This window comes from Protopterus annectens, chromosome 8.part0, assembly GCF_019279795.1.
Source record: "Protopterus annectens isolate FY-2018-M chromosome 8.part0, PAN1.0, whole genome shotgun sequence".
NCBI lineage: Eukaryota > Metazoa > Chordata > Ceratodontiformes > Protopteridae > Protopterus > Protopterus annectens.
In genome coordinates this window covers 565,383,902-565,396,031 of record NC_056741.1, presented here as the reverse complement: position 1 = coordinate 565,396,031, position 12,130 = coordinate 565,383,902, and positions in this window count along the sequence as shown.

Below are 12,130 nucleotides of genomic sequence, written 5' to 3'. Positions count from 1 at the left end.
CATACTGGTACCTGTGATGTAGTGACTTGAGTGCAAGTATAACTTGTTCCTGCCTTTAATAAGTAGCTGTTATCTTTTCCATGTTCAGTCTGATGAATGGAGCATCTGTGTGTCATTCAATGCAGTCCCCTATGACAAGACTCCTGGGTAATATGTTTGCTTGCCTTATGGACTTTGCTCTTGTGGCTACAGTGAGCACAGGTGTATGTGGTACTTGGTGTTGCTTTTGGTGAATGCTTTAGAAATTGCTGAGGATAAGCATTGATGTTTATAATCTTAGGTGGTTTTTGAGATTTGGGAAGATTGCTTTCTAGTACCTCAGCATAAGTTGGTCTATGTGAGCAGTGAACACTGTGTGTGTGGTGAATGTAATGTGTGTGCTCTTGATGACCATATTTGTATGTGAGATTTTTGCCTCCCGTGAAATTATGTATGTGCATCTTCCTCATAATGCATTTGTTTCTTTAATGATTAAATGGTTGTTTGTGAACATGAGACAACTGTTAAATTGTCTCAGGATAGCCCAGAGTTACCAAGCTGGCTACAGATACATTTGGAAATTGCTTATCCATGTTGACCGGACCTGTATTTGGGGTTGGCTACTGTAGGTTGTAGACTGAGTTATACAGAGGATTCCTTGGGTAGTTTCTGTAGTTTAGTACTACACTAGGTTAGATTGTGCTAAGATTTCATACTAGTGCTGTTTAATGTGCAAAATAGTTATTCTAAGTGTGTCTCTATGCAATGGCTTTGTTTTAGCCACCCTAAGTTTCATATTTCAGTTCTATAGGTAGTTTTATAGATAAAATTTACTTTCTGAGCATCTGTGTCTGTACAAAACACTGCTAAACTTTTGAGGTAAAAACACCAAAGAAAGATTGTTTGTGAGTGTAATGCTGCAACAAAACAGTTTAAACAAATTACCTTAACAAGGCAATTACAAGTATTAGGGACCTGTAAAATGGTGTAAAGGCAAAATCAACAAATAAAGCAAAAATAAAGCAGTAGTATTCTAAAACAGTTAACTGAAGTTCAAAACAATAAAATAAATCTCTTATCCACCAGTAATGGAACATGGCACCCCCTCAGAGTGTGGCGAAGGTGCCAATGAAATGGGATATCAGGGAAAAAGACCAGGAGACAATTTGGCATAACAGAGGTTTACTCAAGTGCAATACTGGACTCAAGAGCAGTACTGGTTTGCTGAGTGGACATTTAGTATTATGGAAAACAGTGGGTAGTAAAGTACTTAAATAAGTTACACAACAGACAATAGCAACAAAAGAGGGGAGTGAGGGACTTTAGAAGTCAGATGACCATAAGTGCCAAACGTCAAAGACAGATTTTTAAAACCACAACAAGAGAAGGGTGGAAGGGTTAAGGTTCAGAAATATTTAGCTTAATATCTCAGCATGGACTGGGGAGAGTCAAAGAACAGGGGAAGACAGTAGCAAGTTAAAGAGAGAGACCTGGAATGCAACCTTTAGCAATTATATACAGCTACAAAAAGTACTGAAGCACGAATCATGAAGCTGAATTCACAATATTGCCACTACTGGAATACTGCCACAAACTAAGGCACCAGACTATGCAGTAATGTACCAGTAATGCAGTTTATGGGAATATGCTGTAATAAATGACTGAATGAGGCTTAAATCTGGTAGAAGATCACAGTTCTGCCACAACTGTGAATGAAGCTACAAGACTGAGGCCACAGAACAGCTTCAAAATACAAAATGGGTGGCGCAGTGGTGCAAAGGTTAATGCTGTCACCTCACAGCAAGAGGTTCTCTGGTTCGATTCTCGGCTGGAGTGCAGAGTCTGCATGCCCTCCCTGCATTCACATGGGTTTCCTCTGGGTACTCCAGTTTCCTCCCACATTCCAAAGACATGCATCTGGAGCCTTTCTCTCTGGGCCTCTGGTGAAAATAGGCTCTGTACTACTCAGACTTTCCTGGTCAACAAATGTTAAATAAATAAAAAGCTATATTTTACATGTAATTCTACTTATGGAAATAGAAGTGCAGTATAATGTATAAACAATGCTAAAATCTTGCAGTGTTATACAATCTTCACACAACTACAAATGAAGCTGCAAGACTAAGGTCCAAGAACAAAGTAAAAATAATGCAAAAGATAACTTTTTGGCTAAAACATGGACAACAGGCAGAGAAGTACAAAAAAAGTATCACCACACAGTTCACTATAAGTGCAACTTAAAATATTTATGCAAAATTTATATAAAAGCTTTTTTCCTCCCATTTGATAAAAAACTTACTTATCACACTTTGGGCTTTCCATACCTCTCAGAGTTTTTGAACAGAATGCCCTGGCTGGATGGAGCTCTGTGATACATATACCAGACTTGCTAAAGAGAGATCCAGTCAAATAAAGCCAAAACTGGAGCTTAAATCCTATGGTTACAATTTCAAAAACATTTAACTTAATATTGTAGTGGTGACTGGAGCAGACTCAAAGAACATGGGAAAACAAGCAAGATAAACAGAAAGTCCCTAGAATGCAACTTTAGGCAGGTATATACAGCTATAAAAAGTACTGAAGCACAAATCCTAGAGCAGAATTCACAACACTGCCACAACTGCAATCCCACCACAAACTAAGGCACCAGACTATGCAGAAATTTATCAGTAACACTGTTTATGGAAATAACCTCAAAACACGAGGCAGAGTGCAAATTAGACCAATAAACAAAATAAAAACACTGTGAAGAGGACAAAACCGCACCGGAGAGCCGAGATGTTCTATCAAATTTATTGTGAGGGCAGACCTCACAATAAATTTGATAGAACATCTCGGCTGTCCAGTGCTGTTTTGTCCTCTTCACAGTGGTTTTTTGTTTACTGTTTATGGAAAAATACTGTAAAAATGACCAACTGATGCTCAAATCTGGCAGAAGATCACAGTTCTGCCACAGCTGTCAGTGAAGCTACAAGACTGAGGCCACAGACTGGGATCAAAATATAAAAAAAATACCTTTTACAAGTAATTCTACTTATGGAAATAGAAGTGCAGTGTAATGTATAAATAATAACAATAATATATAATCTGAAATGTTCATGAGTCTTTGATTAAGAGGCAAATCGCTTGGCTACAGAATGTAAAACTGCATCCAAGGAGACTGAAAAAGAAAACAGTTTTGGACCCATTATTATCCACAAATTATAAGAATGTGAGAGGGTGATTGAGTGTTCTTATATATACTGGGGACACCAAAAAAAGCTTCCAGTCCTAGGATGTGTACTAATCAAAAATTGAAATGCCTCAATAGGAAAAAAAATTAATGTAATAAATCTAACAAATCATTATATATGTCTTTGTTTTGCTTACTGATATTAAACAAAGTTATAATTATTAACTTGTACTTAATATGATCCAAAAATATATTTTATATCTTCTCTACATACTGATAATGGTTAATTAATGCCAAGCCCTTCCTCGTCTCACTTTTCATGCATCATAAGTCCTATAAAGCTTGTCTTTCATCTGTAACTAAATGGTAATATATGTGTTTTAACTCTATCAGAAAACATTCTGAAGTCCTAGTCACAGGTGTTCCAAAAGTATACAAGATAGGATACAATATAGAATTATAGAATTATATGTACTCAAATCTGTTCACAAGCCCTAGATGTGGATTAGAGTAGCTTAGGGGATGTTATGATGAGTCCAGTAGACATGGTAGACAAGGAGAAGACCTAGGAGCAGCTGATGGTCAGTAGTAGGAAGACAAAAGTGCAAATACATTATTAATGTTTCATTGTTGAAATGAAAACAAGAGTTGAAATGAAAACAAGGGTAAACAAAAATTATGTGCAATTTTTGTAATACAAGTGGGCAAACCTGTAAAAACAAAAAGTATAGTATGACAAGAAGGCCTGAGGATAAAATTTGAAAAAAAAATGCTATAAAGTAATATGAGTAGCTGAAGAGTGCAGAAAGAAATAAATCAAGCTGAACAAACTGAAAAAATTAACAGTGCTAAAGATTACAGTAATGTTGTTGCTCACATATTAAGAAGAGGCAAAAGAAGAAAATAGAATGAGAGTTTTGTAGATGAGAATACAATACCGGTTGAATAAAGCAGCAGTGGAGGAACTGAGGAAGACTTGCACAGTGGCTGTGGCACAGAGAACACAAAGAAAATGTTTAAAAGGAGAAAAATATGCAAAGAAAAAAGAAAATAAACACTTCATGAAGAATCTGAAATATGGTACGCAAACTGTAAAAGTTTGAAAAGTATTAAAATCAGGGTGTGTCACTCAATACATTTTCATTTGTTGGTTTAGAAAGGTTATGATATTTTGTGCATTGAAGAAAACTCACCACAGGGTTTATTATGAGCAGAGCTACATGCAGAACATAAATGGTTGTATGGCAGTAGTTTCACACGTACTAATGCTACAGGATAGCATAATAATGAATTAAGCAGTGGAATGCCACTTAGTAATCTTCCTAACTTATCAGTGAATGCAGGTAAGGCTCCTACAGACAGCAGCCAGACAAAAGTGATTCCTATTCACAAGGGTGGAGTGAGTACAAAGGAAAATAGAGGAGGAGAATTACAAACTGTCCATTCTGACTGCAGTTGTAGAGAAAATAGTGGAATCCCTGCTGAAGGAAAAAATCTTGGAATATATTGAATCCATTATGGCACCAGATGAAAGACATTATGGGTTTATTGGTCAGGAGGCTCGGGGAGTCATTTAGTCATGCGAGAAAAATATAATAAAGTTCTTTGTTGGGGTGGCCAGGATAATTAGCCAGAAAGTGACTGTGGACAAGGTCTACTGGGAATGGAACAAAGAACCTGATTTAGTACTTCACAAAAGCTTACTGAAAAAAAATCAACAGTCTTGGAGCGGCGAAATACAAAATAATGCATCTGGGAAGGAAAAATTGTGGGGAGGAGTGCATTTCTGCAGAAAAAGCAGTAGCAACTGTAAAATTAGAATGGAATATTTAGGTTGTCGTATCAGATAACTTAATCTTATGGGCGGCAAATGAGACAGCAGTAAGGCTCATGAGATTCTGGGATACACATGAAAAGGTTAACCACAAAGATGAGATCCTTTTACAGCCATCTGGTAAGGCTTCATCTAGCCTGTTACGTGAATTTTTTTTGCATGCATGCAGGCAGAACAGAGCCAGATAAGAAACTTTAAAATTGATTTTCAGAGAATGAAAAAGGAGAAGCATGATTTCCCACAATGCTAATCTACTAGGGTAATTGTTAGGAAGAATGACAGCATCAAACATGCTGGTATAAAGATGGCATAGAGAGAAAGAATAGGACATCTATCACACATTTCCATTTATTGCATCTAAGACCAAGAACTGTGAAATTAGATTTAATAGATACATGTTTTCTGGATATGTTTTAATTTGTTACCTCATATTTAGAAAAAAATAGAGAGCAAGGGTCCCAATAGTATAAATGAAGATGATTTCATGAGGAGAGGTTATTCTGAATTTTAAGATCAGGATGCAGCACAACTGACCCAATGTCTGCAGTGAGACAAATAGTTGAGAAGAAGCCAGACATGAGGAAAGAGTCTTAATTTGGCATTCTTAGAATTGGAGAAAGTATATGACGGGGTCCCAGTGAAGATGATTTAGGCAGTCCTGTGATTGTTCAAAGTCTCGGAAACATTAGTAAAATTGGTGTGGGCTATGAACAAGGACCCAATGACACAAGTGTGAGCAGTGTTTGGACTTACGGGGGGGTCCCATTGGATGTGGTGTGCATCAGGATTCAAAGCCCACTGATGCTCATACTGGTGATGGACTATGTTAACAAACAGGTCATAGGGGACAGATCAACAAAGCTGCTACATGCAGATCATGGTGTTTTATAAGCTGAACTCTGCACAGGACCTCCATTAAATGATAAAGAAAGGGAATGCAAAACTGATGACACATGGAAAATAAGAGAGTACAGATAAGATGATTGTCAAGGTAGCAAATCATAAGAAGCTGAAAACTGAGACAGAATGGAAAATAAAAGAGCACATTAATAGCTTCAAGTATCTGCAAGTTGTAGTGAAGGAGAAAGGGAGTTTCAAACAAGAGGCTAAAGCTAGAATCAGAGGTTCTGCTCTCAAGTGGCACAGGATATTGGGGTAGTATTTGACAAAAAAATACCAAACAAGTTGTCGCAGCACTAGGTTTATAGCTTGCTTTTCAACTACTTCTATATGGCATAGAATCTTGGGAGTAATGGCAGAGCAGTTGAGGAAGATAGAGGTGCTGCAGCTGAAGAAGGTAGTTAACACGTTACATCTCATGAAGAAAAAAATGGGAAAATGAGCTGAGGATGATGAATGTCAGTGACTGTATTAGTAGAATGGCTGCTGGATAAGGGATATGATGACCACAACTAGTTGTAGACAGTGGAATTTATTACTGGAAAAAATTCCTTCGTATTACAGGTAAAAAGCAATTTTGTAATTCTGCAGAGCTTTCTAATGTTTTAGTGTAACTGACAGGGCTATAGAACCTGGGATATTCTCATTGAGGAGCTGTACTTTACCACTATTACATGTAGCAGAGAGTTTTTTTCCATCTGCTGCTTTAGATGTTATTCGTTGTTCCCCCCTCCACTGTCTTGTAGTATCTACCCTTCTGTTTTTCCCCTTATTGCCTTAGTCTACCACAGAAATTTGAAGGACATGAAATACACTCAGTCCATTGTTTTACTTGTATATCTATCTATCTATATATATATATATATATATATATATATATATATATATATATATATATATATATATACATACATACATACATACATGTGTCTACTTGAAAATACCAAAATAACCAAGATGAAAATGTCAGAGAGGTCATATTAACGAATTGTTTCACAGGGAAATCGAACACTTGGCCAACAGCAAAGAAATTACAGAACACATTATATAAAACCCACCCAAGTGGGGTGCTATGCCCCACCCCCCCAATACATCCCCCTAACTAAATAGATAACTAGAGCATATGATTAAATGCTGGGGTTTATCTCTTACATGCTTGTCAGTAACATTGTAGTTATTAAGCAGCTGGATGGGAACCTGCATGTACCCTGTCATGTAGATCTACATATGAGTTTGTGACTGCATGTTTATCTTACTGTTGTTTGCTGAAACTGTATGGGTACCTAACTACTCTCATATAACTTAAGCCATGGTATGTTAGTCAGGAACTGCAGTAAGACACACTTAATTATGCATTTTACATCACAGGATGACATGTACAGTGTCAGCTGCTAGCCATATATTGCTTGAACCACAGGTGCTTCCTACTGGATTAGTACCACACACACACACACACACACACACACACACACACACACACACACACACACACACACACACACACACACACACATGCACACACACACACACACACACACACACACACACACACACACACACACACACACACACACACACACACACACACAGAGTCTCACACACACACACACACACAGAGTCTCACACACACACACACACACACACACACACACACACACACACACACTATGCAGCTTTGCAACCTAGGCTGTGCTGGTACTAAATATCTGCAGTTTTTTTAAATCTAATTTTTATCTTTAGATGTGAAGCATTAAGCTTTGGCATTTAAACAGGCAGCATCCCTAGTACTGAGGTCTTAAGTGAGAATCTTTAGTGTTCTCACTGTTCTAGGAAAACAGTCCTTCTGGATGTCTTCTGCCCAACCAGACTGTAGTTCACATGTAAATTCATCTTGAACATTGTTTTTAAAGTTGATTTAGGCTCCCAGAATCATTTCTTACTTATACTAGATAAACTGAAATTCAGTGCCACTCTGCCTAACCACACAGTACTGCCTGTGTATGTATATATATATATATATATATATATATATATATATATATATATATATATATATATATATATACATATGCATAACCTGAGCGCTTAGTAATGCGCACACCCTTAGTCTGACCTGCTATAGGCTCTTAAACAATCACACACACACTCACAGACACACTCTCACAGACACACACACACACATTCTTCAAACCTTCCTTTTAAAGACTTTCAGTTATTCATAACACCACCGGGAGAAACAAATACTTCCTGTTTAACTTCATTAAATTTTAAAAACCAAAGCCACAGCTTTGCTACCAAAAGCAAATAACAGCAGCCAGGATAACAAAATTCTTAGCCACAGGGACACTCATAGATCTGTTTATTGTGAAGTTATTCACTGACATTATTTGTATGCACATAGGCTCATCTAATTATTGCTTTACTAATAATTATTCAATTCTACAAGTCTCTTATCTTGCTATTTCTTTTGGAGGCAGTCAATAATCTCTTTACCTGTCGGTACCACCATGTTACAACTATATACACATAATAACAATTCCAATCATTCCCATGCTCTCTGGTGACATTCAGCTAAACACAGGCCACTCTGCAACCACCAAAATGAAAGCTATTTTTTTTTTTTTTTTTTTACTGGAGGTTATGGGAGTTATCAGGAGTCCAGGTATTTTATCCTGGGGTAACACAGAGGAGCATAGCCTGTTGTTCATGAAGTTAGTTTTAAGTTGTTTTTTTGAATTGGGTGGTAGAATTATTGGATATTAATTGGGCAGGAAGGGAGTTCCATAGTTTTGAAATAGAGTGGCTATAGACAGATTTACCTGCCTCATTGTTATGCTTGGTGACTTCAAGGTGAGTTAGGGTGCTAGATCTCAAAGTTCTAGCTGTAGTGTGTGGTTATATTAGCTGTTGAAGAGCTGGGATTTTGTTGGAGTGGTAAACTATTTTGTGTGCTACTGACAGCTGATTTGGTTGAAGTAATTGTGGGAGTTCTAGACAGTTAAATTTGTTGAGGGACTCACAGTAATGTGATCTGTAAGGTGACTCTGTAGCAAATCTTGCTATCTTATTATAGCAGGTTTCTAGTTTACTTTGATCAGTTTTATGAAGGTTAATTAGCACAGGGGATACATAGAGCAGGGTAGATAGCAGGTGTGCCCTGGCTATTGTTGTCTTAGATTGCTTTGAAAGACAGTGTTTGTTACGATAAAGCAGTCCTAATTTTTTGTGAACTTTTTTATGGTCTGGGAAATGTGAACATCAAATCTTAGGTGGTTATCAATTTCACTCACACATCCTACCCACTATTTCCATGTACAAACAAACATACCACTACCTTTTTCTGACCAAAATAGTTGTAGTATTAACAGTGAATGAACTACTAAAGAGGAATGTATAACACAATTTACTTCTAAAGTTTTAGGAGTTCATGAAACTTAGTGGAAGAGACAAATTTGTCCACTCAGGAACACTTGAAAGGGACTGTGAAGCTTTCCTTATTTTATTTGTTTATTTCCAGTTTGATGACCGAGAAGGTCCACTGGGCTCAGGGAGCCTGTTTTCAGTGGAGGCCCAGGGAGAAAAGCTCCGCATTACATAGTCTAGTTACATATACAATCATAGTAAAGAAGACACAATTACAATTTCATTTCATGCTAGAGAACAGGAATAAATTCTTTGGTTGTATAGTATCTAAATATTTAAGATGACAGTGGTAACTTAATTGAGAGGGAGAATAAAGACTTAGAAGTAAGAGAAAGAAAAAAGGTGGGATGGGTTATTTATAATATGTACAATTATGCTATTTACAGTATGTACATTTATGTTAGGTTAGCTTGTACTCAGAGTTAGTCAGGCGTTTAAGGGGTGTATTGATTATTAGGCTAGGTGGGGAGAATGCAGTTGCATTTCCTGTTAGAGGAAAGGTAGGAATGTAGCTAAGTTTTAAAGTTTTCACAAGTCCTTAGAGAGGAAGGAAGATAATTCCATTTTTTAGCTAAGGAAAAGGATAGCAGTAGCTGACCAGCAGGACGATTGGGTTTGTGGACAGTGATTAGGTTTTGGTGAGTAGGTCTTAGAGTTCTCTGAGGGGTGTAAGGTTGAAGGATGTTGGTTAGTGCTGGGCACTTAGTAGGTTGAAAAATTAGTTTATGGGCTGCAGTAATTTGGAGATAGTCAAGATGATTGGAGAGTTCAAGCCAATTTAACAAATGAAGGGTAGTACAATGATGGGAAGAGAATTTGTCTTTGGTGGCAAATTTAGAAATCTTATTATAACAGACTTCCAATTTGGAGGAGAGAGAGGCAGATACATTTGTTAGTAGAGGAGTGCCATACATTAGAGAAGGGAGTAGATAGGTAGTGGTGAGAGTTTGTCTCGTGTAAGGAGAGATAAAGTGGATGTTTCTGTATAGCATACCAAGTTTTATATGGGTTTTCCTAATGTTTTGCTGGATGTGAGGTGTTCATCAATAGTAACCCCAAGTAGTTTAACGAAGGGAACAACCTGTATAGTAGAGTTGTTTTGGCTAATAATTTGGAACAAGTTTTTATCAAGAGGGGAAGCTTTTGAGGGAGAGAATAATAGTATTTTGGATTTGCTGGCATTTAATGAGAGCTGGTTTTGGAGCATCCAGTTTTCAGTGGTGGAGAAAGCAGTTTGGGTCACTGTTTGAAGCTCTGAGAGGTTGGAGGCACAGCAGACTAAAGTTGAATCTTCTGCATATTGTACAATTTTGGTGTTGGGGATGGCTTTGTGGAAATCATTAATAAAGATGTTGAATAGCATTGTACCGAGTATGGATCCCTGGGGTACCCCAGTGGGGGTAGGAAGGAAGGTTGAGGTACCTTTCCCCCATTTCACAGCTTGAGACCTGTCAGAGAGGTAGCTTGAGAACCAGGATAAGGTATTCTGAGAGAGATTAAGGTTAGAAAGATGGTTCAAGAGATGGGTGTGGGAGATGGTATCGAATGCTTTGGACAGATCTAGTAGAACTGCTGATACTATTTTTCCAGAGTCACGGGTAAGATTTATTGTGTCTAAGAAGGAGAGAAGGGCAGTGATAGCACTATGGCCAGGTCAGGAGCTGTGTTGGGTCGGAGTGATTAGTTGCTGATTGGCTAGGAACGGCATAAGCTGAAGGTGGATGCATTTTTCCAAAAATTATGCGATTGAGGAGAGGATAGCATCTGGCCAACACCAAGGAGGACACTCTTAATTTATTTGTAAGGCTGATAATCTACAAGCGAATATCATAAACAGGACTGATACCTGTTATAATTCTGCCCTTAACTGGATCATTATTCAGCTTTTAACAGTAAATCACACAATGCATTTTTTGCTGCACTTTGCATGCCTCCCTCTTTCTCAGACCCTTTAGTCCAATAAAGTATAAACCAGATAACTGCATATTGTTGAAACAAATAGAAATTATAATCTTGGGATTTAAACAGAATTTGCTTAGCCATCATAAGCACAGCTCTTCGTAGAATGACTCAAATGTATTTATTATTTATTTATTTCAAATTTGTTAACCAGGAAAGTCCGAATGGACACAGGTCCATTTTCTGTGGAGGCCCGGGGAGAAATGCTCCGATTACATAAACTGACAAGTTCACAGAGACAGATATTTACATTCAGGAAGTTCACATTTAGACAGTGATAACATATTACATAATTTAAAGGTTTACAATGAACATCTTTGGTAATAAATTACATGATACATTTAGAAATTGACATGTTATGTCTAGGAACCGTTTAACAGTTAGATGATAAATAGTTGATAGTACTGTCTTATCCTGACAGTCCATTGTGTTTGACTTCTATAGTATGGCATGAAGTAACTATGAATAGCTTGAAGGATGACATTGCATAGTATATTTACAATGTGACAGATTACATATAGAATAAAATTAGTAGTTGGTGAAATAGTAGTTAAAGTAGTTGGTAATGGTTGCTTGTGATGACAGTAGAATGTATTAATTAAAATGGTCAAGACTGGACCATAGTTAGGGTGTGAAGCTAGTTTTTTTTTTTTTTTTTTTTACTGGAGGGTATGGGAGTTTTCAGGAGTCCAGGTATTTTATCCTGGGGTAACACAGAGAAGCATAGCCTGTTGTTCATGAGGTGAGTTTTAAGTTGTTTTTTGAATTGGGTGGTAGACTTACTGGATATTAATTGGGCAGGAAGGGAGTTCCATAGTTTTGAAATAGAGTGGCTATAGACAGATTTACCTGCCTCGTTGTTA